General features: G+C 41.2%; 1 protein-coding gene across 1 annotated transcript in view; it reads right to left on the reverse strand.

Moving 5' to 3' along the window:
- Nucleotides 1-294: 294 nt before the first annotated feature.
- LOC126562225 (serine-rich adhesin for platelets) overlaps nucleotides 295-26,650 on the reverse strand; it is a 233,243-nt gene continuing 206,887 nt past the window's right edge. The window contains exon 9 of the mRNA XM_050218785.1: nucleotides 295-304. The gene's annotated coding sequence lies outside the window, so the exon portion shown is untranslated. The remainder of the gene's footprint in view (nucleotides 305-26,650) is intronic.

Raw genomic sequence — 26,650 nt, forward strand, 5'->3', positions numbered from 1 at the left:
CCCGAACGGTTCGCATGCACGAAAGCGTTCTGGGAGCAGGCGAAAACGAAAAAAGCCATTTTTGGGATGGCAGTTTGGTGGGCGAAACATGCGAAACTTTTCCTGCAGCGCTGCTCTGCTGAACGACACCGTGCCATCGTGCCGTCTGGGACTCGTTGTACTGTACCATGTGGTTTTGCATCTTGGCAGGCGCGCTTTTATAGTTTGGTATCCTTGCGAGAAGGAAATTGCGTGTCTTGAATTATGATTTTCATAGCCTTCAACGGGTTCATTTCGCTGTCTTTCCTGCAGGAACGCGTGGGGACTGGTGTTCGGGCTAATGTATTATTTTATCTCATTGTTGATTACGTTTATTTTGCTTTTGTTTTCTTTTATTTTTCGCGTTGTGTTGGTCCGATTGTTCTCTAGTCAAATGAGGAGCTAGGGCACCGTCTTGCGAGTTGGGTGGGAACGGAACCAAAGTGTTACAATCATAAATGATCGATTAAGCAATCAGATCAGCAGCGATTGCAAAAGGCGTTTCATTATAGTGCCGAAATGTTTCATATTCAAGGGAAAGTTGATGGAAGAAAGTGCTAACGCAGCAAACGTTGCTTGGAGAAATAAAGCCTAAAAACATAATTTGTAGTATTAGACAAACCGTGTTTTTTTCTCCTCTTCTTCTTCTTCTTCTTCTTCTTCTTCTTCTTCTTCTTCTTCTTCTTGTTGTTCTTCTTCTTCTTCTTCTTCTTCTTCTTCTTCTCTGACTTCGAGGATACTGGCTTCCTATCACGTGAATGCGAACTTAAACTCGCATTAATAGCGCCTAAATGTATACCTCAGCTTACTTGAGCTACAAATGGTATTAGTAACGCATGTAAAGTACACACTAAACGCGTTACTATTGAATTACGTAGAAAGTATTCGATCCGATCCGGCACAACATCTTTTCCGAGCCATCTACATGCTTAGAGGTATCGTAGTTGGCACAAGTTTAAACGAAAATAAGCTGTTGAGCGAGATTTTTTTATTCTGAGCAATGATTTTCATCCGCTCGGCTTATGACAGCTTGTAAGGGCGTATGTTTATCCTTTGACTTATTTGACTCCGAATCTTTTTTAATAAAAAATCCAATGATTGCATTCAACAATGCACGTAGTAAGTGGAAAACCCCATAGCGGCAAGTCAAAAACCGTGTACAGGAAGTCCAAACTAAAGCAATAAACGCTGTAAAAAGGGCACCTAAAAGAATTAATGCACTACGAATGCGATGAAAACGTATTACGTAGCACAAATATTCATACTCGATTAGTAAAAATTTATTTTTTGTATGGTTTTCTGCGGCTAGAATAACAAATGTAAAATAAGTTAAACATGCAAGCATTTGTCTTTAAATATATTTACAACAAAAAATGCAGTCAACTCACCTCAACACAGATCCATTTGAACGTCGAGCACTCATTCCCTAAAGAAGCAAAAGACAACAGTAATCACGCATTAAAATGGTTGTATTGTTTACACCAGCCAGGCCGGTGTATTTGTTGCGATGCATCATTTAGAGCAGACGGTTTTTTTTCCGACTTCCACTCCGTTCGCCGTGTTGCTGATGCTTTCAATCATCCCATCGTGAGCGGGAACGATTAAGGGACAATCATAATAATGCACCAACCTGCCCGCTGGAAAGGACGTGAATCAATATAGGAATTGAAACTGCCGCTTACATCAAAGAGAGCTAAGCCACGAAGAACGAACCCCCGTTCGACATCCTTCTGGAAGAGAAATCGTGTACGTCTAAACGGAACCCCTTTTTTTTCCCTGACAGAGGATTTTGATTTTGTTTTACGAAGAAACCCAGGCAGGCAGGCAAGTGAACAAAATCGACCGAGCACTCGAGAGGCAATATTTTTGATAAATGACAAAGTCATTAGATAAATTACCAGTTAGAGGTGCGCTACGGGGGAGTGTGTGTGTGGTTACGCAAAACGCATCATAGCTCCTTACCGGGGGGAGGAGCTTGCGAAGGTAAAGGCATACTTCTTTTCGACCAGAATCTCCAATTTTCTTGCGCTAACTTACGGGCTTTCGCGTCATCCATTAATGACTATCCTATTAGAGTAATTAAAACACCATCGTTGAGACAACGCCTGTACACAGAAACTAACAACACTACAGCGCGTCCGTTGATGTCACCATTGTACGTAAATCTTACACGTACACCGTGCTTTGCCCTTCGGTTGAAAGACGGACAACGAAGAACGGTGCTTGTCTTTGTTTTTTGTGAGCCACAAGAAGCTGCTGGTGCAAACGATAGATTTTCTCCAAAGGCAACGTAATCGGACCTAATTTTGGCGTACCCTTTTGCCCGGTTCCCTTTCTTCATTGGAAGAAGGATGTCTTGAACATCCGGTTTAGTATCGGACCATCTTGGTTGTTTTTTTTTTTTTTGGGAGAGGGGTGTGGGCGGCCTGTGGTTGATCCAATTCCACTGCTCTCCTGCACGCAGTGCCCGTTGATATAGTGCTGACGGGTTGCAGGAAACAGGACTTAATCGGTCGTAATCGGAGCGGGGCGAATTTTGCGGATCAAAACATCAAACGTATGCGGTTCCTGGTGTCGGCAGTGGAATCCTATACGGGTTAACGATTCGTTTTCGATTTATAAGGGTTTCGAGAAGGTATACAAGATGAAGGATACGTTTTTGAGCATGGCTTAAGAGATCGAACTCTCTTGTTGAATGTATGAAATGTATGAAATCAAAAATGTTTCATTTTTGTTCGTTGCTCGTTAAAATAAATAAATAAGTTGTAACAATTGCATATATTTAGATCACTGGGCATGGAGGGCATGAATGATCGAAAAATATAGTTTGCTTTTCATGCATTTATAAGCTCTAATTTCAAAATTTTATTTAAAAAGATAAATTTTGCTTTGAAAATTATCTACATTTAGGCGCTTCATACATACCAGTGAATGTTACGAAAGCTTCATTGCAGCGTCTAACCTGCGGTTTTGCTGCTATGTGAAGTATTCATAAAAAATTATACAGCATATGAATAAACCACACCATCCCTTTACCCCATTACTTGAACCGCATCTGTCTGAAAACATCTTATTAATAAATTAATTTTTATTTCAATTTTTCATTGGTTATTGAGGAAATCATTCCTCAGTGCACAAACCCTTAAAACATGCTTAATACATGTCAAAGTAAAAGACAAAGTATGATTATTGATTGCATAAAAATCATCTGTCCACAAAAAAAACCATTCCTGCGAAACGGTAGCCTCTCTTTCGAACTCATGTCAAACACTACACCATCAATCGAAAAGTTCAAAAAGCAACAAATCAACAAACGTGTCGCTGGAAGAAAAAAACGCATTAACTCTCGCTTACCTACTTCGCTAACTACTCCACGCTTTGCTTACTTTTCGCTTCCTGTCGCCTGTGTGCGCTTCTTCGAATGTTTCAAAACTCACGTACGTTTTCTAGTATGGTTTTAGTATGCTTTCGCTCTTCCATTACACATTACACACACCCACCCGTGTACGCGCTTCCTTATGACGCTGAAATGTCTCGGGCCTTTCACCTGTACCAATGCGTGTGCCGGTGGGCGGAAAGAGTAGCTAGGAAAAGTCAACCAACACGCGGTGCAGTCTATAAATCCTTCAAAAATTAAGCAATCGCATAATGATATGCTAATACTTTCACCCGATCCAAAACAGTGATGCTTCTTAAGTACATGGTTTTCCACATTCACTTCACCACTGCACAGCTGCGTACGCATGAAGGGGGGGGGGGGGGGGGTTTGGTTGTGTGAGATTTTTTTTTATTTTCATCTGTAGGAATTAGTTCAACATTAACGAGTTCTGCAACCGGTTGGGGATGGCTTTGGTGAATACGTTTTGTGCTAACAAAATATTACTCGGTTGTGGTGTTTTTCTTGCTCGCTTGCTATTGCTTTTGCCAGTATTTTAGCTAGATTTACATACCGTCATCAGGAGTGATTCAATCTGTTGCTTGAAGAGGATTATCAGCGTTGTTTTTGATGTGAAGATTTGGTGTGTTTTCTTATTCAAAGTGTAGGATTTAAAGTGAAGTTAGATTTGATTTTGATCTATAAATTCATTTTCTGCACCGCATATGCTGCCTTAAAGCTGATGAAAAATGCCAACAGCGTTATGACATAACAGGTTGGCTGATAAGTTCCCGGTCTGACACATAGAATGCGCCGCTAGTATTAAATGCATATTATTTTTATATAGCACCAACCTTCCAATGATTCGTGTCAAAATTTGACGTCTGTATGTCAATTAGTTTGTGAGACAGAGCGTCTTTTGTCAAGCAACTTTTGGTTGCTTGACGAACGAAAAAAGAACGAAGAAGAAAAAAGTGTTGTTCCACCAAGACAACGCACCGTGCCACAAGTCATTGAGAACGATGGCAAAAATTCATGAATTGGGCTTCGAATTGATTCCCCACCCACCGTATTCTCCAGATCTGGCCCCCAGCGACTTTTTCTTGTTCTCAGACCTCAAAAGGATGCTCGCAGGGAAAAAAAATTGGCTGCAATGAAGAGGTGGTCGCCGAAACTGAGGCCTATTTTGAGGCAAAACCGAAGGAGTACTACCAAAATGGTATCAAAAAATTGGAAGGTCGTTATAATCGTTGTATCGCTCTTGAAGGGAACTGTTGAATAATAAAAACGAATTTTGACAAAAAAATGTGTTTTTCTTTGTTATACCGGGGACTTATCAGCCAACCTGTTACTGTTATGAATAATATTTTCGTTATTATTTTTTATTTATTATTTATTTTTTATTTATTCATTTATGTCCATTATTTTATGAATTTATTTATTTATTTATTCATATGTGTATTTAGTTATTTCTTCACTTATTTATTTAATTAATTGCTTTATTTGTTTTTGTATTCATTTTCTTATTCATATGCTTATTTATTTATTTATTTATTTATTTATTTATTTATTTATTTATTTATTTACTCCTTTGTTTATTTATTTATTTATTTATACTATAAATAAGAAATTTCCTGCTTATTCTTTGCTTGATAACGGTCTTACTCGGTTCATGAGACAAAATATGTATGAAAAAAATTGTATTATTTTTTGTTCAAGTAGGTCATTTTACATATTTTATTGCTTTTCCGTTACCTTCGCCGTGCTTAAAATAAAATTTTATTTCATAATTCATATTCTTAATGGTGTCGTTGTGTTTTTTTAAATGAGCTCTTTCCAATTTTATCATTATTCCTTAACCCAGTTCAATAACGATGCGTTTCGCTTCAATGCAACATCTGTCCTTCAACCTTCTCAGCTTTCCGCAAACTCGAAAGCAAGTTTTTCAAAATCTATTTCAATCGTAGCACATCCGCTAACCCCCACGAACGCCTCGACCACTCCCGGTCCAGAGTAGTCGTGCCGTTTACCTCGTTAAGCATAATTAAGACCATTATCCAACGGGCAGAAGATTCGCCGTTGCCTACCACCACCGCCACCGAACTGGACCTCTAATTCAAACGCACCGATCAAAGCGAAAAAGCAGCAAGTGACACTAAAGCCGTGTCCGTGGTGTGAGGACCGGTGGCTGCTAAAAGTTAAAAGCAAACGCCAGTTGCACCAAAGTCTACCGAATTTTCTTCCTCTTCCACCTTTCTGCCGAGGCGAGCTAGAAAATCCGGAAGGCCCGGAACGTTTGGAAAAACCTTGAAAACTGCCTCTTGAAGACTTACGCAGCGTACACCGAAATGACTCAATACGCCTTTAATTATCGATTTTTCATTAGAGAGCGCACAACGGCGCAGACCAGCACACAGGAATCATCCTCGCCGCGGCTGGAGATGGAGCCGGGTTGGTAGTGGATGCTGTTGCCGTACCATTCCTAGTTTCTTCATACATATACATATTTGCGGAAATTGTCTTGAGTAGCGAAATGGGGTGGGTGTGCAGTGGCAGTGATATGAGGTAGGCGGTGGTGGCGAAACCGAAATTAATGGATATAAAATTAAAATCCCAAAATTTCTTCCCTCTTTCCTTCGGCCCTGTGGGACGACGAGGGGAACAGCGGGGGAACGATTGAAGGAGGTTGAGAAGCGGCGCACATTGTCTCAAACAGCAACAGCGGATAAGTCACCAACCGACACGATGGTAAAGGGGTGATGAATGAAGAGAAAACAGAAGGAGAAAGAGAGAGAGAGACAGAGGTGAAATTGATTTTCTTGCATTTTCCAACGATAGGTTTTCAGCTAAAGAAAGGATGTAACGTGCTGCTTCTTGTCAGCTTTATTAGTGGTGGGGTGTCGCTTTTGTTGGCAATTTGGGTAACAATATGTATGTGGTTTTGTTAAGTATGTGTATTGTTACAGTTAATGCATGTGTTTGTGAATTGAACAATTCTTCTTTTTTGGGTGTATTATATCGTAAGCCACCTTGGTTTTTGTTATATTTTGAGAGAATTAAGAATTTTCGCTTCAAGTCTTGCATATATTCTTCTTCTTGGATTACCGACCTACTAAGTCTTGCTGGTCATTGAATGTCTTTCTAGATACCACTTAATTGGATAGTCAATCCTCACTGTGAGGGAACGGTTCGCATGAGATTTGAACCGCGGTCCCGGCCGTTTAAAGTATTTGTCAAACATTGCTTGGGAGCCCTTGCCAAGGTATGATCATCAGTTAACAAAGAAAATATCTTGCGTCGAGTGAGCATCAGATTATTCCTTAGAGTACGAGACACCACACGCGATCCTAGGATTATTGTTAAGTCTTACACAGCTGTCAAAAAATAGGATATCTGGCATTGCTATAGATCCAACTAAGAGATTGATTGAGATGTTGGACATAGTTTGAAGTTATATGAAAGCTTTTGATATTCCAGAATCAACTACAGCTATCCACAACTAGAGATCTGTAACTGAAGAGATCAGTAAGGATGAATATTCATGGGAAGTTCGAAGGATCTTGTATGATAATTGGAAGATGTTAGATTGATAGTTAGTTTATGAGATCCTCAGTATCTCAGGGTCAAGATGAGATGCATTACCTCAGATTGTTTACTTCTTATTTTTCTTATTGATTAGACACTTTGTGCGCCCTCTAAAATGTTAGATTTAGCAAAGGAAATATATAGCATGATGAACATGGTGAGAGAGGCAACATTCTGTTTACTCTTGCCGCGCTGAAGACTAGGAAAAAGGAATGAAACCGTGAAATAAACACGGTGAAATTGTTAAGAACCTCGGAGGTTTTACCGACCATTTCAGCCTCTGGATAGTCAGCCATCTACTCGGACTAACAACCCGGAGCGATTGCGATTCCTAGGTTTAACATCTGAAGAGTAGCGCCACTAGCGCCTACCGCATGAGACATTTCGCAGATTTTTAGGAAGGTCTAATTCTCAACCATAGTGGCAGATTTTATTGATCTTCATGCATGTCAAATTATGTCAATATTGGTAGTGAGCGATTCATTCAAATGAATAAGAAGAAGAATTCAGTGATAACATCTTGATTGGTCTACAATAAGGGAGGATTATGGCTTTGCTTCTACCCGATCTTTGAGTCATCACAAGTCAAAAATTCTGAAGAGATCCTTAAAATGCTTTTTAAAAACCATGCAAACAACGGACTTTCCTATGGCAAGGATCTGGAGGAATTCGAATCCCCTTCGAGGTGAACTCAATCCCCATATTTCTTAAATAAGGATAACTAAATAAGGATGTCTGAAAGCCGGAGCTCAGCACAAAGCTTGTGCTGGGAATCATCCGAATGTAGGCTTCTTATTTACATCGTATCCGTGCCTTGGGACAGTGATCTAGCAAGTCGCATACCTTCCGGTACCTACCATCCGGACCTAAAGCTAGCGGTAAATGATGATCGCCAGAGTTCCGGACAAAAAAAGAGGCAATGGAGTCACCTTCTACTGATTGGAGATATATCTGGATAAGCGTCACCAGCCACAGAATATCATTATACCAACGATCAATGCTCCTCGACAGGTTGAATTGAGTTTCATCAGTTTGATCAATCTGCTGCCAGATAGGGACTCTATTTGAGACAGGTTTGCTTTTTGTATACCAATGCAGGTTACTGAAGCTACTGTGCTTAGCTTCATCCATGAGGCATTCCTGAGCCTGCAGCAGTTGTTGAATCTCTAAGATGAGGGTAAACTACTGAGCATACGTGTCCGTAGACGAAATAAAGGAGATCTTTAGAAATCTCTTTAAAGATCTCTAGAAAATGGAGCCTTGCAGGAGATTCCATAGAAAGGTAATGGAGAGTATGAACGCTATTCGATAAGAGATTTTCCATTTGGAAAGTCTAGAATTTCTTTGTAACATGTATCACCCAATTTTATTGATCTTTTTCGATTTCTTCTCGATTCTGTCAACAAAGCACATACAAAAATAAATTCAACTCACCGTTTCTGTCCATTTGAATCAAGGTTTTTCGACATGCAAAAAATTCCACTCCTCAAAACAACAATACACCCTCTTAACGAGCAATTAAAACGCAGCTTAACCCCCATGCAACAAACATATTTCATTCCGGCGATTGATATTTATTTACCCATTCTAGTAAAACTCTTCCAGAAAGCTTTATTGCTGTGAAAAGGTGGTAAACACAAGCCAAACCAAGAAAAAAAAGAAATACCCCGAAACAAATGTCTTACGATTCCGGCCAGCATGTGAAGCGAAGCAAAAATTCTTTAAGCTCGTTTAGCAAAAGGGGTACCGGCGGACCGAGAACGATCAGAAAGACAAACCATTAAATTAATCCTGACACAGATAGCGTTTTCATTATTAAAGGACAGCCGAGGTAAAGTGGAAACAAGCGGAAGAAGCCAAGCCAAACTGTAAAAATAAAAACAGAAATCTTCTAAAGTTTTTTCTCTCCTTTTTCTCTCTCTCTCTCTCTCTTTCTTTGGTATTTAATCAGAGCAAAGACGGATGAAAAAAAAACAACAACATTGGTTGATAGCTTACAATCCTAAAATACCTCCCTTAGCCTGTTTTCGGAATCTTGAGCTATTTAGGAGGAGTTTAGTAAATGGGAAACGAACAACAGCAAAAAAAATCAACGCAAAGTAAACATTTCCCGGCTATGGTGGAAGGAAAAAAAACCAAACACAAAATAAAACACAAAAAAAGCTAGCTGATTAGTATGCAAATCAAATATCTTTGCGGGAATACGTGAGTGGTTTGAGGAGGAAGAACCTCCCCAACGAAAGAAAGAAGAACCAAAACGGAAAAAAAAACAAAAGTTGAAGTTAAATAAACAGTACTATAAAAATACGAAAACCGTAACCTTTAAGGATAGTGTTGTAGCCGAACTGGCACTCCAAAGTATCGAACACAACAAGGCAAAAGTGGAGTGGAGAGGAACAAAAAGGAGCATGCTTTCGCATCGGTCGTCAGTTTCTTCGTTTTAATTAGTCAAATTAAAGGTTTAACAACCATAAACAAAGCAATGAATTTCGGTGCTTTGCCAGGGGTTTTTTTTTTGTAGCAAAAATGAAGAAACTGAAGAAGAAAAAAACAATGCTAACACGGAAACACAATGTGCGGAAAAAGAAGAAACACGAATGATAAAACATCGACTAAATGATGAGGTAATAAAAATCAAAGCCAATTCACTGGGCCGGAACAAGGAAGTTGTAGGAAATGTGTCTTTGGGGTCCATTACTCACACACAATTTTGTTTTTTTTTTTTTGTTGTTGACACACATACGGCACACTAACAAGCCAGTAGCGGACGTTGCTTTTTGACGACCCTAAGCGGAGTGGAAATTGGAGACGCCCTCTATCACATTGGATCTAAGTTCGGTAAGTCGCCGAGATTATGCTACCCATGTGAAGTCATGAAATCGGATTTTTAGCTAATTTACTCTACATTTTTTAGTTTACTGATCGATGATCATTGCTTTAAAAAAGACAAAAATCGTCCTATACTTTAGAACACAACGTTTCAAAAATATGTTTCAAAGATTCACTCATCACTAGTCAAGGCCCGGTAGAACCTTTGAGCCGCAAACTCCGGTTTGCATGCACAATCTGGGATGCATGCAAACTCCAAAATGCGTGGAAACTCTGAGATGCATTTCAACCTTAGACGTTTATATTTCATTGGCTGCCTGTTCGAAAACGAAAAATAAATAACGGCCGTTTTGAATTCGATAGGGCCACTGTGAAACAATGACTAGTTCGGGAATGACATAATCAAACTGTCTAAACAGATTAATGATTACTTCGTGCGAGTAAAAGTTCCTTGTCCGTAAAAATGTCTGATTTTGAGCCAGATAAGCGCAATATGCGGGAGGTGTTGCTGTTTTTGTTTCGAAGAATTGACGGTTTTACTGGAGAAAAATCACTGCCAAACGCAAGAAGAGCTTGCAGCCGTGCTTGGTGTAACTTTACAGGCCATTTCATCACGGCTGAACGCGTTAGGCATGATACAGAAGGAGGGCAAATGGATACCACAAGAGTTGAAGCCACGGGACATTGAACGCAGACTCTTCATGTGTGAATTGCTGATCCAGCGGCACAACAGAAAGGGGTTCCTGCACAGAATCGTGACGGGAGACGAGAAGTGGATTTTGTTCAGCAATCCTAAGCGCAAAAAACCATCTCGGATCCCCCGGTCTTACCCCAAAATCATCAGCTCGGCCAAACATCCATAGCTCGAAAGTAAGGCTGAGTATTTGGTGGGACCAGCTCGGCGTCATCTACTATGAACATCTGAATCCGGAAGAAACCATCACTGGTGAACGCTATCGGAAACAATTGATGAGTGTAAGCCGAGCACTGCGTGAAAAACGATTACTTATCACGCCACGACAAAGTTGTTCTGCTGTATGACAATGCTCGGCCACATGTTGTGCAACCTGTGAAAAACTACCTTAATGCCCTCAAATGGGATGTTTTAGCGCACCCGCCGTATCCACCGGATCAGGCACCATCGGATTTCCATCTGTTTCGATCCATTGCACATGGATTGGCTGACCAGCAATTCTCCCAGCCTTTTTGCAGCTCCTGCAGTTAATTCTGGGTGTCAAGCAACTTGTTCTTCTCCTTCTTTGGCTGTTGTTGCATCCCTCTGAGTATACCGATTGTTTACACGGCTCTGCTCGTTAGTTCTCTTTTTCGTTTGGTCCTACATGTATTCCCTCATCTATCCCTGAGGCGGATAATTCTATAAGCGGATTGATCCGCGGATATCAGGTGCTTGAAGTGTCTGTTCGTCTCCCTAGTCTGCTCATCGTAGGAATATGCCTCGATCATTTAGAAATGGTGGAACGGATTCCAAGGATTTAGTCTCGCTTTGTCATGCGCAATGTATTTGGCACTGCTGGCTCAGCGTTGCCATCATATCCTGTACGCTGTCTCCTTGCTGCGTATGGAGCCCTTAGATTGTTCGTCCTGTAAGGTCCTTTATACCAGAATTTGTCAAATTTGTTTCATTGAAAATTGATTATTAATGTAAAACAAATCATAAAACACGCAGCGATAGAGTAACGCATCCCGTGTGTGCTTCTGGATATAATTTTGACAATCTTCAATTGAGCAACCTAGTGCTCGTTGAAGGGAGGTACCCTCGCCTTGTTCACCTAGAGATTACAAATTAACGAGGCGCTAGGTGGATCATAGACGAGGCTCATAAACGTTGCATAACTGCTCTTGTGGGGAGGGAGTAGGATTAATCATTTTAAGACTTAAAGAGTGCTAGAGCCGGCGAGGCCAACGGTTCCAGACTGTTCGGGATGGAGTCGACGATTCCAATTCCAGGAAACTAGAACTGGAATCATATCTGCCCGGAACCGGATCGGGGCCAAGATTGCGTTCAAAAGAACCCATCACTACACACGCCCAAGAAAAAAAAATCATTTGTTTCCACGTGTCAGCCTTCAACGCGCGCTCACGTTGCTCAATTTCAAATTTCATCGCTGCGTAAAGAAAGGCTTACCATAGCTTCTTGCGGACTGGAAAACAGTCTTGACGAGACGTGTGAAAAAGCAAAAAAAGACTCCCTTCCCACCCAAAAGCACCCAACTCCCAAATGGACAGTGGGCCGTTTCAAATACGCGTTGCAAAAAAAAAATGGAAGTTGAAAGACTCGAGGAAGAAACAAAAAAACAAAAAGGAAAGGAAAAACAAACTGGTTCACAAACAAAAATAAACAGATCCTTTTCATGCCGTTAACTATTTCACTGGGGTGGATGGCTGTTTTCTTTTTTTCGCTCCCGAGCCTTTTAAATGTCTTGCAAAACTTCCGCGTAAACGTTCATTGCTTTAAACCGTCCTGCATTCCGGCAGGTTGCTAGCGCCGGATTGCTCTGGCAACCTCGATAAAGAATTCTAATTATGATCCTACAACGATGCCGGTGACTGCCCAGCCTTCCGATTGGGTCAGCCGCGTTGCAATATTTACAATGGAGTTTTGGTGCATATTTTGAGCGACTTTTCTTCCGTATTTCAGTGTCTTTTTTTATTCCGGCTGGATCGCTCGCAATGGGGTTGAGCGAAATGGTTTGATTGGTCCGATTAGCCAAATGCTGTGCGGTGGAAGGAAATAAATGTTATAAGGCAACAAAACAATCTGTTGGGATTTGGCTCGTTTCATTATTCGCGGGAGGATGGTAGGCGAAAGGTGAAAACTAAAAAACCAACATCATTGACGATCAATTCATGAAAACGAAATTGGTACAAATGCTTTCGCATTTGGAATTATTGGTTTAATGTGTTTAATTTGTTCACTTTTTGTAGGATTTGGATGCATCTGACAGGGCCAGATTGTGACATTTTGAAGGCAAATTCAAATTTTAAAAATTGATTACATGGAAACTAAGAAAAACAAACAATTAAAACATTAGTTACGCCTGAGAGTATGCAATTTAAAAATAATCAGAATATCTTACTTGCCGTACGGAAGAGAATGGTAAGTAAAGTATTTCTACATCATTTTTACACTTCATTGAGAAAAATTAGGAAATTAATAATATAAAAACTGCTTTTATGAAAATTTTATGAAAATTTCAGAATTCTTCTTCTTATTGACCTGCTCTGAGTTGGGCACGTCTAGATGATACGACTAGGTCCCCAAGCGATTTCTCAGTCTAGGGCTGCCGTCCCCCATCTACAGCTGTATCGCTACAGTATATGTTTGATGTCATCCTGGCAACAGATCGCTGGCAATCACTCTTTTGGTGGGACATGAATCAGGCCGTCGTATCCTTCCGGTTATAACTAACGTCTGGATATTCTTACCGCTCAAACAGCTCAGCTATCTCGTGGTTGATTCTGCTTGCATACATCGCCGTGCAATAGCGGCGAGTGCATTGGCGTCCTCCGTTAGCATAGTCCAGGATTCGAACCCGAAGACATGCCAGTGCGCGAAATATTGTGCATTTCGTGTGTTGTTGAAGTCTTCTGGTTCGCAGGAGTGTGGTTTGTCCGAAGTTACGATCGTAGTTACGAGGTAGCAGTTATCCTTGGTGAGGTTCGAACGATCTCAACAAAACGTTCGACACTCTCACAGCATCCCAAGGATTCCGTACTGTTGCATGGTGTTCCATGGTTCGATCCGATCTATGGTGGGTGGGTCGTGAGGATCTGATGCTCTCGGCATTGCTGGCGGATTTAGTCGTGGCTCGATTTGCATCCAAACAAATCCAGCTTGGCAGTTGTCGTCGTACAGTCTCCAAATCCTAAAGCGTTTATCCCTAGAGATATGATGCAAGAAACGATGAGACATTGGCCGATGGGTTGAATAAAACAAGCGTGTCCCGAAGCGTTTGTTATGCAAAGACTTTTTTTCGCAGGTCTACTTGACGCTCCGTGCTAGATCACCTCTTGACGTAGGGGAACGTCGTACTCGTTTTGGAGCCTCTGATCCGTTCCTCGTGTGCCTCATGTGCCGTGAATTCTACGCCGTGTGTGATCGTTTTGAACCGGACCTATCGCGTTCTACGTTCCATAATCGTTTACGTACAGTGCGGCCCATTACTTGTTGAATGTAAATATGTAAATTTTATCTGTAAACGTCAAAAAATTCGTTAAATTCAACAAAATAAAATAACAGGATGACAAATATAACATTCTGATACGTAGCACAAAGTGAACCACCTCCCCCTTGTGTAAAAACTCGTTACGATGGAGGTCACGTCCCCTTCGACCCCCGTCGAGCATTACATCCAAAAGTGCAGCTTCATAAACATGTTTGCATTTTTTTTCACTTCAGAGCAAATTTACGAATAAAACGAATAAATGAAGAGCTGAAAATGACATTTTATAACCTGAATCTCAATAAAATTTTAATCGCAAATTATTTATTTATTTTATTTGTAATGAATTATGAAGGTACAAAGCCTTATTGACAACAGCGATTGTGCTGACTAAATTGCATAAACATAATGATAAGGCAATTCAATGAAAAATTAGTTTCCGTTGTTAATTTGGCTCTTAAACAGTATCTGGGAATTTCATTTTACACCTAAATACTTATCTTTTCAGATTTTTTCCTGAAAAGGATTTAAACACGAAGCACGGTTTCAACGTTTTTTGTTTTGTTTTTACCAGCCTTTATTTAATTATTTTGCTTCATTTCTCACTAATGAGTGTTCATTTTACAGGTTTTCGGAATGATAAAGAGTAATTAACTTAGTCTAGCAAAACTAGTGCCAACCTTTTTTTGTTCCTGGTTTCGCACGATGGAACCATCGGCAACAGTCTTTTAGAATTGATGTTGCGTGTTGCGAGAAACTGCAAGTCAACGTGTGAAATTGGAAAAATTGGTAGAGAATTCGGTATTTACTAACTATTCGAAAAAAAAACGAAAATTCACGTAGAACAACAAGCACTGAAATATATTTAATTAAGAGTGGTATAGACTTGGAGAAAAGAGTTATGCAAAAATCAGGAGTGAGTGAGTTAAGTTTTTTCCTTTTTAAAAATAAATCTATGAAAATTATAAAAAATAATATTATAAAACTACTGCGAATGGTTTTGTATATATTTGAGGCACATTAAAAAATAAATTCATTGAAAAATAGAGTAAAATGATCGTGAAAATAAAGCGAGAAAAGCAACTAAAAAGTGAGCAAACCTTTAGAACCACATTCCTCTACTCCGTGAGGAAGTGGCGGGATCATCGGTGGGAAAATGATTTATTACTTTCAATTTCTAGCCAACTCACGACACCGCTGTACTGTTCTGCGAAACGAAAAAAAAAAAGGCTGTCAGTGAAAAAGAAAACAAAACCCGGGCTGGCACAAGCATTGCCTTGATTTGTAGAGTTTTAAAAAGCAAAGAGAGAAATGTGGGGGGAAAAAAACAAAATGCAGAGAAATTTCCACTTGCCGTATGCTGTGAATAATTGTTTCCCTTCGCAACGATTCTGCTGCTAGGTAGGAACAGTGATCAATAGAACCGTACCATTGGTTTGGTGTTAAATATCGCCTTCATGCATCTAGGGAGCTGCACATTCCAAACCGAAAGGGAGTTGGAGGATATACGGTGGAGAGTTGAAGAGTTGCTTGTGTGAGGAAGTGGTTAAAACTCACTCTTGCGTCCAGAGAGGTAAGTACATCAATCAATTGAGATCAGTTTTCTGACCGAATGGTGTTCTACATTGCGAGCAATTAATTCACGCGCGATTCATTAGCTTGCTAGTGTACTTCGTCATTTTATTCTCGTATGTGGTTTTTGCAGGGGAATTTTTTCCATTCAATTGCAATAGAGCCTCAATCTTTCACTAAATGATTTTTAACAGCATAATAGGCAGTTAAAACCGAATCTACGGTTGGAAACTGTAAATAGTCCCGCTTTTAGTTATGAATTGCCTAAATTTAGGCGTTGATTTTCTTCTAAACTTTTGTTTTAATATTCTATACGTTTTAACATATCATTGGTTATCATTGGTTCGATAACAAGAATGTGAGGAGGGAACGTATTGACTATCTTGTCCAAAGTGCACCAGAACAATAGACTTTCTCAGAATAATTACAGGATTCTGGTGGGGTGCCAGATATCCTTAAGCTATATAAGACAACGATACTGTCCGTCTTGGAATATGGATGCATATGCTTCCATTGGGCATCCAAGTCGCATTTAATCCAAACCACACGATGTTGCTCGGAGTGGCGTGTGGAGTGATGCCGCCTTCTCGTCAATCAGTACCAAACCCATTGATAATCGAGGACTTTTAAACACTGCATGAGATAGGTTCGTAATGTAAAATCATGAAAACCTTTCACGATTTTGCCTCCTTACAGGTACAGCCTAGCACTCAAGCAAATTTAATTCGTGCCAGCTTGCTACGATCCAGCAGTTCCCGGTATAGAGTTGACACCTCGTTAAGAGAGCAAACCAAGTCTATCCCCGATAGTCTTCGCTGAACGGCACACCCGGCATTGTTGTGGACTATTATGGCCATTCAACCATAACCGCCAGCCATGTTCGACATATTAAGCGGAGCTCGCTGCAATCTTTTACGCCTTGTTGCCAACAGTTTTGAGTGCTGTTAAAATCTGTGAAGGGTATTAAAAGCTTGGACTGCTTCGCAAAAGAAATATGAAAAGTCTTAAGCTCATACCTGTCCATTGCGGTATTGCCGGCAATAAAAGGGAAAACAATTGGCCAAAAAGGGTGCTTCAGAAGGGTCCTTTTTCGACAGGCTTATGAGCAACCAATGAGTTTGTGAGGTTTCTATATCACCTCAAGTGTCCTTGAAGCCTTTGTTCCACGGCATCTCAGGTGATCGTGCGTTCATTCGTTGGATGTCTAGGCTTAGGTCTAGTCATTTCGATTTGGGCGTGCATCTCTAGCGTATAGGGCAGGTCGACTCCACAGTATGTGGCTGCGGCCTCGGATACCACGACATCGATCATCTTCTATGGTCTTGTGGTCGACCCGCCTTGTTAGACGCAGTCCAGGGCATTAGAAAGCCATTGCCAAACATTCCGATAAGGAAAATGCTGAGAGACTGCGACGAGGTCTGCCTGAGAATTATCTTCGTTTTTTGCCGTGCTAGCGGATTATTAGTGTGATCTCCTTGAAGACGATTTTGACTCTGAATGACGGAATATTACCCAACGGAACAACCGAGCACACCCGGGATATGGTGCCATTTTACGGCTCGGAGAAGGAAATGCTGGGAGACCCCAGCAAAGATGAAAGAAGTATCTTCCTTCATGATGATTTCTTTGTGGGAAAATTTATTTCAATTTATTCTGTTAAAATAGCTCAAGAACTGTTCACAGGAGTCAAAAGTAATAAGCATACACGAGTGCTCATAATTTTTAAAATTTGTGAAAATTTTTATTCTTAAGCTGCAAGCAATTGCCTTGAAAGCAACAGGAAATGATTTGGAAAAAATGAAAAACATCAACATTTATCATTAAAGCAGTAGTATAACCATTTAGCAGTAAACACAATTATGACCGTCGATATGCTTAGCGCTAGGAGGCAAAAGGGAAAATTTGTGTGTCGCTTTATTTTATTCTTGAATTTTAATTTCTAAATCATTCAAAAACTGAACTTCTTTACGAACATTAAAATTAATTACTGTTTGAATCAGCCTAAATGTAGACTATATTCGCACCAAATTAGTTCATTTAGATATCAATGGAATTTGATGCACTAGTCTTTCAACTAACAAGCGATGGTCTATTCTAATTTAAAAAAGTCAACATGCATGCAACTATTTGACTTAAATCCCGATTTACTTTGCCAGTTCCGGCTGCAAGACATCGAGGCACAGCCGAATTTCTCGATGATTCATCAGAACGCTTTCCTAAGGAATTGAACCATGTCCTAATACCTGACCCGGTTCCCTCGCTTTCCATCGGCATCGCCCCACAAATGGCAATAGGGACAGGTCAATTAGCTATTAGTCACGATCCGAAAAGGGGCATATACAAGCCGTCCTGTACAATCCTTCTCTGCGCACATACGCCCATCAGGATGGGCTTACAATTTTGATGAATTTAACCACATAAATTTGTCCTGTATTCTTACAAAAACATACACATGCCCGTTTGCCACAACCAAGCTTGCTGTAGGCATGCGAAGAGCGAGAGTGGACCCATCCGGAAGACTGCAAACCTTCGAAGAAAGGCCCCGTTTTCTCTGCATGGGCAAAATTTATTTTCAAGAACATCTTGAAACTAATTACTTTAATTCCTTTGCGGCGGTTTGTCGAGGCGCTGGTGGGTTTGAGCAGGGCGGGAAAGTAGTTTGTTTTGCCTAGGTTCTAGGTCCGTTACATCGATAGGAGGAGGTTTTTCTTTAAGCCCTAAAATTATGCTCCCTTCCTTTGCTCCTCTCTTTGGGACAAGTAAAGGATGCTCACCGAAAATACTTTAATCTTATTTCAATGAATCGTTGCCCGTGTTGTGTGTGTGTGTGTGCTTCTGGCTACCGTATACCGCGCAAGATGCTGATGTGCATGGAGGAAGAAGTCAAGAAAACTCGCCTGTGTCGCTCACCAGGGTTGGGGTCAAGGGAGAGGTCAAGTAAAATTTATGATCATTGGACACCTTACGGATCGGGGCCTGTATAGGGTCTAACATTGGTTGGACCGGCCACACACACACACACACACGTACCGCAGGTGATCAAAGTGATGCGCAAATGTGCGCCTCAGGACGCTTTCTCTAAACGTGCATGCAGAGCAGGGTAGAGATGGACGGGACATAGCTGAAGTTTTGCCGAACCGGGTTTCGGTTTGGACTTTTGGAATGTTCGTACCCTGGAGCTAGTGCACGCCAGGGGTTTTCGGGTGTGAGTTATCGGATGTCTTGACCATCCGTTAGACTGCTTGAACGTGGACACCGGTTATTGTTGTTGGGATTGACCCTCACCGAAAACCTACCCGAATGCCTAAACCGCAGCTGATGCTGAAGAATTTGATAAATGTCCTTCCGGACATTCCGCTTGACCGGTACTGTGCAACTCGTCCAAACACCAACGACTTCTTAGACTTGAGCTGCTGTTCCTTAAAGGAACTTTTAGTCTAATTTCTTGTAATAGTTTCTATTTTCACTTGCAAGCATTCCAACCATATTCAAAGCGCTCCCCTAACGATTCAGGTGAGCAGGTGAGCGTCGTCGTCATCCTCCCATACCAGATCATACCATCATTACCATCGTATCGTCACCTGCTGTCGGGGGTTTTTATTCTACTTCGGCATAAATTACACATCTTCATTGCTGTCATCACTTGTCGCGAGTACGGAAACGCCAAACCCAATATGGCACCTAATGTACTGCTGCTGCGTAACGTCGGGTAGTCAAATTTTGCCAACACACTCTCTCTCTCCCCCTTCTTTTGGTTGCGAGCGCGTTATGCTAAAAGTATTTTCCTAAAGATGAAGCTTTAAGTGGGTGTGTGTGTGTGTGTGTGTGTGTGGAGGTGTGAGTTGTTTTTTTTGCTCGTTCCATCTTCACTTTAAATGACACTCCTAAATAAAGTGGCATCGCGCCGAGCTCACGCCATAAACGGAAGCATTGCGTAGAACAATATGTGCGAAAGATAGAAATAAAAGCCTAACGCTTCCCGTAAACGGATGGAACGGAAAACACTTTCCCACCTTTTAAGCCCGTACCGATATGGAAAGAAGAGATTTTCCTCTCCATTTTTCCATTCTCGGTTTGGTAGTTCGTTATTCTTTTTTGGAAGGCGTTTATAAGCCAATGCATTTATGCCAGCATTAGAACATTACCATTACGTCGACCTTTCTCACACTCGCAGCAAAACGGCTCGAGAGAGCTGAACAGACACTCAAAATCGTCGCGCTTGTCTTTACTTTGTTGAAAAAATGTTGGTTGATACAATTACTGGATTTCAGCTGAGACAGTCTTGCTGAAGGTATCGGTAAGGATCTCGTCTCATTTTAGGTATTTTAGGACAAGATTGTTGTCCCTGGTACATCAGCTGATGAGCCTCATGTTGGTGAGATCTCTGGTTGCTAACACTTCCTATGATTGTTGTACCCGATCCTGTGCCGATCTACTCGATTGCGCTCAACAAGGATGGGTTACAAGGTTTCAAATTCTAACCACAGAAGATGATCCACATCGTGGAATCCGTAACCGCGACCACATACTTTTCCAGAGTCATACGTTACCCACCGAACCAAGACCGCAGGGACACTTTGGAGACATTCTCTGCCAGCTCGGGCGATCAAAACTCTTGGGCCGAGAGATTGGTCGATCATAAAATGTGCTTTCTTTGACGCCTGTTTTGACATGCCCGTGTGACTTAACATTGCCAGGAATTCTTCAATGACAAGAGACCCAGACTAGGAAGATCCTGAATACGTTGTCGAACATTGAACCGTGCTCGGTTCAAAGTTTTTTATAGTAAGGAAACTTTAACTCTTAACAGGGATCTTTGGGGATCTTAGTACCCTTAGCAATACTTCCAAAGCTATCTGCCAAACTACTTATTGCTTTGAGGCCCTCATGCAAATCTGCATTTTCAGGCTGGAGGGAGTAAAGAGGGGAGGGGTCTGTGGGAGGGGGATTAAGAGTATTATGTCCCTTCCTTTAATGAGGCATGTAGCACGAGGCCTCCACAAAAAATTTCTACTTAGAGACTCCTTTCACGAGGTCCCTTCTGTCGAAGCTCCAGACGTCCGCCTACTGCATTATATACATAGATTGATGTTTGCTTCTTCTCTCTCTCTCTCTCTCTTTCTCTCTCTTTCTCTCTCTCTTTTGTTGGCATGCCCGCTATAGAGCACGTCTTCACTCAAACACGCCAAGAGTGTTTGCATCCTCCACTCGCATGGTTCAAGACTCGTGACCATTCAAGACCCCCTGGCCGAATCAGTATGCTATATATTTCAGATTAAGTGTGGTCTAGAAGTCTTCTGGACCTTAGCCAACAGTACATGCCTTTGTAAGTACGATTCTCCTGCGTCGTCAGATTACGATGCCGAGCGTTTACGAACATTTTTCTTGTTTCTAATGAGGTTTTGAATGAAATTCTAGCTGATATTGGTCCCAAGTTTCCTTAAACTCGTTTAGGGGCTTTAGACGGCACGGTCAGCGATAAGACGTATCAATGAGACGTGGTCTAATTAGTGAACCATGTAGGGCATTTAGATTTTCCTCCAAGTCATTTCAGAATCGATATAAATCGCAGTTAGTACACAGCACCATCCAGACGATATCAGCAACATTTGCAAGAGCAATGGCCAAGGGCAGACGAAAGACGACACCGGCAAATAGAGCTGCAGTTTGGACGTCAAGTGGACAGTTACAGTTAAGACGTTGAGTGAATCGTACAGGTTAGAAGTTAAGCGTACTGGCCTGAGATCCAGTTAGGATTAAATACAAATATTTATTTATGCCCAAACGATATTGAGCAAAAATAAAATCGCATTCTAATAATGCTCAGGTGATGTCTGTAGCAGTTTCCATCCTATCTACCATCTTTTCATATGATCGAATCTGTACAGCGTGAAGGTAGGACGCAGTTGTCCTTAAAATCGAATGTTAAATATTAATTAAAAAGGTATTCTGACTATAATTTCCATAGCAATCCGATGACGGAAGAAATCAATTATCAAACGTCTGATTAAGCCTTAATACCAAAGGTAACTTTGTGTGACGTTTGAGAAGATATTTTTGTTAAATAATAGCCATTTATACACAATCATCACATACGGTATAGACAATACGGAGAGAACCGTCTTATCTGACATAAATAAAAAATAAATAAATATAAAAGACATTAAATCAGTCAATAACACGTAGAACTATCTTTAAGTTTTTCTTCTTCTCACTGCTTAGTAAGCTGCGAGGCCATATAATATCTTAAAAACTCAATCATCTTTAAATTGTAAGGGTGATTCGAATATAAAACGAAATCGCCATCAATATAAAATAACATTCAAACGGCTAAAACCAAGCGCATACAAAACACTAAGGAAAAAAAATGCTCATTTTACCGCTTTAGAAGCTGCGGTTTTCTTTGCCATTCGGTCGAAGAATAGAATGAATAATTGAGTCCGGAAGCAAACAGGACTTTGGCACACACAAAAAAAAAACCTCCATTCCAGGGTAAGAAGCAAACCTGAAGTGGCTTAAATCCGTATCCGCAATGAATGAAAAAAAAAGCGCACACGGAATCCCAACACGATCGCAACAAATAGATTTAATGAAAATTCAGTGCAGAACAAGAGAGGGAAAAAAAACCGCCGGAAACACACCGTGCACCATTTCGGCCGAGAGCAGCCCAAAGGAGACCGCTCCGGCAAATCATTAATGAAATAATTAAGAAGACCTCGAAAACCTTTTACCATCCCGTTCGGTTGATCGTTTGGTTCGGCTGTGTGTGTGTGTGTGTTCTGATGAACCCACGAAGCCACTTTGTTGTGACCGGACTCCCGTTTGGGGGATGGAAGAAAATCAGTTTCAGTGCGAGCAGTGTTCCGAGAGGAGACTTTGGAAAATTAAATCTAAAACAAAACCCCAGAAAATATTTAAAAAAATACGGAAAGGAAGAACCAGGTAAGGATGGATTGCTAAATATATTTCTGTATAGGGAAACCATTCTCTAGGACGGGCGGGAAAAGCGCGAGAGGGATTAGGGAGAGGAAAATCCTTGGCCTTGGAGACAAACGGGGGAAACCATACGTAGTTAACAAATAATAATAATACCAATACCAGAGAACAACGGATGCAAAAACACACTAGAAGTACCGCAAGAGTCGTTCATTTCGCCGACATGGCGAGCCGCCCGGGGCTAGCTACGGTGACGTGTGGTTGGCCCGTTTTCGGTTTTCTGTTTTACTGTTTTTCCTCCTGCTGTTTTCCTCTCTTTTTTCCCTTTTTTTTTCCTTCTCAGCTTCTCCACCAAACAGGCTGTAACACCTTACCAGGCAGGCACATATTTTTCATAAATTTCAATTACGATGTCGCTGGATCGCGGCTTCCCATCAGCACAGAGGTTAAGGCACTCAACTCATCCAGGTCCTAATAAAACGATGAAGGATGTACAACAACAGCAACAACGAAAGCGTCTACATTTTAACTCACCCAGAACACACATACTCACATGCTCAGGCTGGAATATTAATCACAAAAAAGGATAATTCAATCTAAATTTCACTCCTGGTTCCCAAAAAAAAACGGGGCTGGTGTGCACATCCTCATCCGGTCGATTTACCGTGCCCACAGACACACACGCGCACACACACACATACCTTCATCAACAGGAAAATTGAAGCGTCAAGTGACCACGGTCATTTTCCGGGGTGAACAAAAAAAAATCCATCCAAACGACGGAAAAAAAGGGTTCACATTGTTTTATTTTGTAGTGCATGAACTTGTATCGTTTATTTACGAGTCTTGTGCTCTTTTTTTTTTCGTTTGTGTGTGCCTCAGTATGTGTTTCGATAAAGTTTTATTTAACAGGTCCATGCTTTATTATTCATGGTTTACTGCATTCACCTCTGACGACTTTGTTTTGTATCTCGATTTTTTGTTTTTTCGTTGGAGTTTTATTTTTCACTGTTACAATTTTATTTTCATCTAACAGTAGAGTTTGATTTTTTAACCTTGATTTGGTTTACGTTTTATCATGTTAGCTTACCTTTTTCTATTTCTTTTGTTTGTATTATCTTTCTTACTTATACTTCTTTCATGTCTCTGTTTCTACTCATTTTTTCTTTTGTGTCTATTCCTATTTGCTTATATCTTGTGGCTGTTTTTAGTTCTTTTTTTCATTTTTCAGTTTTCTGGTGGTTTGTGTTGTCTTGCTATTTTTTTTTAATTTTATAAAATTGCATCTTTTCTTTGCAATAGCTGTCATTCCTCGCGGCATTGTTTTATAGTATTATTTTCCTTATTAACTTTACTGCTATAAACCAAGTTATCAATTGCTTTGAGTGTCCTGGAAATCCCTGTCTTGCTTTAGTAGAAATTAAAATAAATGTATAAGTTTATATTTTAACAGATCAATGCGCTAAAATTCTACCAAAAACCAATCTAAATATTTCCAATCGCAACTCATCTTCGTAAAAATTGACTTCTTCCTTCACAAGGCTAAACCGACCGGTGAAATCTTCACTTGTGACCTACATTCCTCATTTTAGACACCACAACCAAAGGTACCACCTCCCCCTTCCCCCCTCCTCCCTCCTTACCCACCTTCTGCATTGATTAATTTACCACGCGAGCGCGAAACAAAAACCCCTCGCGGGTGTTTAGCTCCGGTTCGGGAAAAATTGCGTTCACGTCACGAGCAGCACGCGCTTTTCACTCAACTCAACTCACTTTTACTCCTCCATGTTTCCCTCACCCTACCGCGATCGTACCGATTGGCAGTTCATTAAAAACGTGGGCTGGGATTTTTCCATTTTCCAACCCCCTCCCCGCTTGAGTGATTCTTTCGGGCGCTGTTTTTTGGGGGGTTTTATTTTAGCAAATGAAGATTCTTCAACCTCATCCACCGAATCATCATCAGCGGCTCACATGGCTCACGGAAAACAAGTTATAATCTTCGAAGTGAAGACACACACACGCACAGACACACGTGCGATACAGGCAGTCGAAACGAATCACAATCAGAACTCATTAAGACGCAATCCTTTCCCGATCCCCTGGACCCGTTTTTTTGGTCCGAACGAGTAGAATTGAAGCGGGGTGGCGCGTGGCATATACTCGACAACGATGGCTCCCTCAATGTCAGAAAAATACAACGCCCACATTGCCGGGCCGTGTTCGGGTTTCTAAACAACAATTAATATAATTGTGGAGATAGCGAATTTTCCAATTTCATAAAATTCATCCTATTCCCATTACCAAGAACCAACAAGGAACCAGCGATAGGACAACCGGGTGAAGGATGAAGGATTGCTACTGCCGGCAGCGTCAGCCAGTGTCTGCCGGGTAGGAAAAATGAAGATAAAACCACGTCAATAACTGTGTAGAGTGGGTCGGTCGGTGGTAGAAAATTCAAATTTTCCAAAGAAGCCATTCTCGGCGATAAGCGCCGGGGCGACAAGCGCCTGGCTGCAGCGCAGAAAAATCCCGAGGGTTTGTTTGAAGGAGTTGGGTGTACATGTGTACACTCTCCCCCCCCCCCCTTCCTTCCTCCCGTCCTTCATCGCATCTGTAAACGGTGGGAAATCCTTTCGTGTGCGGCAATGGGAGGGAAAACGGGCGGGAAAATGAGCATGCGAGCACCTTCTGTAAAGCAGTACGCGAAAACCACAACCACCACAACATTCTGCTAGAAGAATTGGGTGCATCGTACGAAGAAACTGAGCAGCGAGACGATAAAGCAATACAGCGAGAGAGATAGAGAAAGAAAAAAAAACCCGGAAGACGCGATGCCAACCAACATGATAACGTTTACCACAAGAAAACGCGCAAGGACCAGATCAGTGGGACTGGTGGACGTACGGTGGGGGTGGGGGGGGGGGGGGTTGAAACTCGTTCTCGTAACGACAACACCCACTTCTAGCAGCCGAGTTTCCGGCAACCGGTGTGGTCTTGAGGGGTAAATCCGGCAAAAAAGGGTAAAAACTGCGACGACGACGACGACGATGACGACTCCTCTTCGGCGGCTGTGCGGTTATTATGCTTTATAATGGGTCGTTCGATACGCTAAAAATTTGACTATCAACCATTATTTCCATTCATCATGCTGTCTTGGTGCGTACTCACCCTACCCTGAAATGGCATGTGCCAGGCGGTGGCGGATGTACGTGCGAGTGGGCCGTGGGTTGATTTACTCCACCCGGAAAAGACAGTATCGGAGTAAACCGTTGGAAGAAAAAGCAAAACTACGCATATGAGTATGTTTAACCGATGATGCTTCCTTGAAAGCAGTGACTTTTAATCGTGAAGCTTAACAGGAGAATAATACTAACAAAAAAGTCTTTGTCTTATAGCCATTTCTTGAAGTTAACGTTAATTCTTGTCCACCATTTTCTCTTGCTTGATTAAACGGCCTTCATAGCCTTTAAAAAACTTCAGCCAAGTCCAACTCTCTTAGACATGGACTCTATCCAAAACTGACTAATTCCTCTTGCTCTCTTGAAGTAGAGAGTAGCGAGTCAGACGCGCCAGGCAACGGTAAGCTAGTCATGTCATGAGTAAAAGCGTGTATTGAATTGACAGATGATGTGGTGCTCCATCGACAGCTAGATTAAGGACTTCTGCATCAGATCAACAGCAAAAGCACGAAGCTGTTGTTGTGCCTAATAACTAAAAACTGTCACCGATTGTACTGCAGCTCATGGAGTCTCTGACGTTTTTCTCTGGAACTTGATACCATTTAACTTTTGACCATAAAATTTACAACCGCATACTGGAACTGCCACACGACTTGGGAATCCTACTCGCTGGGAGTCTTCATTTTTGGATTCCAAATCGAGGAATAGCATCGAATGACAATGTATGTAGAAGTGATTCAACTAAATCGCCATATTCGATTATTCTATTCTTTTGGAGCGGTGGAGATACTTGACGTCTAACGTATTTAAGTGTCTATTGAATTTAGTATCTACAATTGTTTTTGCTTCAGCGAGAACCCTAGGAGAAAGATAGCTACTCAAATCTAGATCTTTCAATGATTAAGCCACGATGCATGGTCGTCTAATACATAAAGAAATGCAACTAGACAAACGTCCAATCATTTCTTTTT

The sequence above is a fragment of the Anopheles maculipalpis genome, chromosome X, assembly GCF_943734695.1.
Source record: "Anopheles maculipalpis chromosome X, idAnoMacuDA_375_x, whole genome shotgun sequence".
NCBI classification, from domain to species: domain Eukaryota; kingdom Metazoa; phylum Arthropoda; class Insecta; order Diptera; family Culicidae; genus Anopheles; species Anopheles maculipalpis.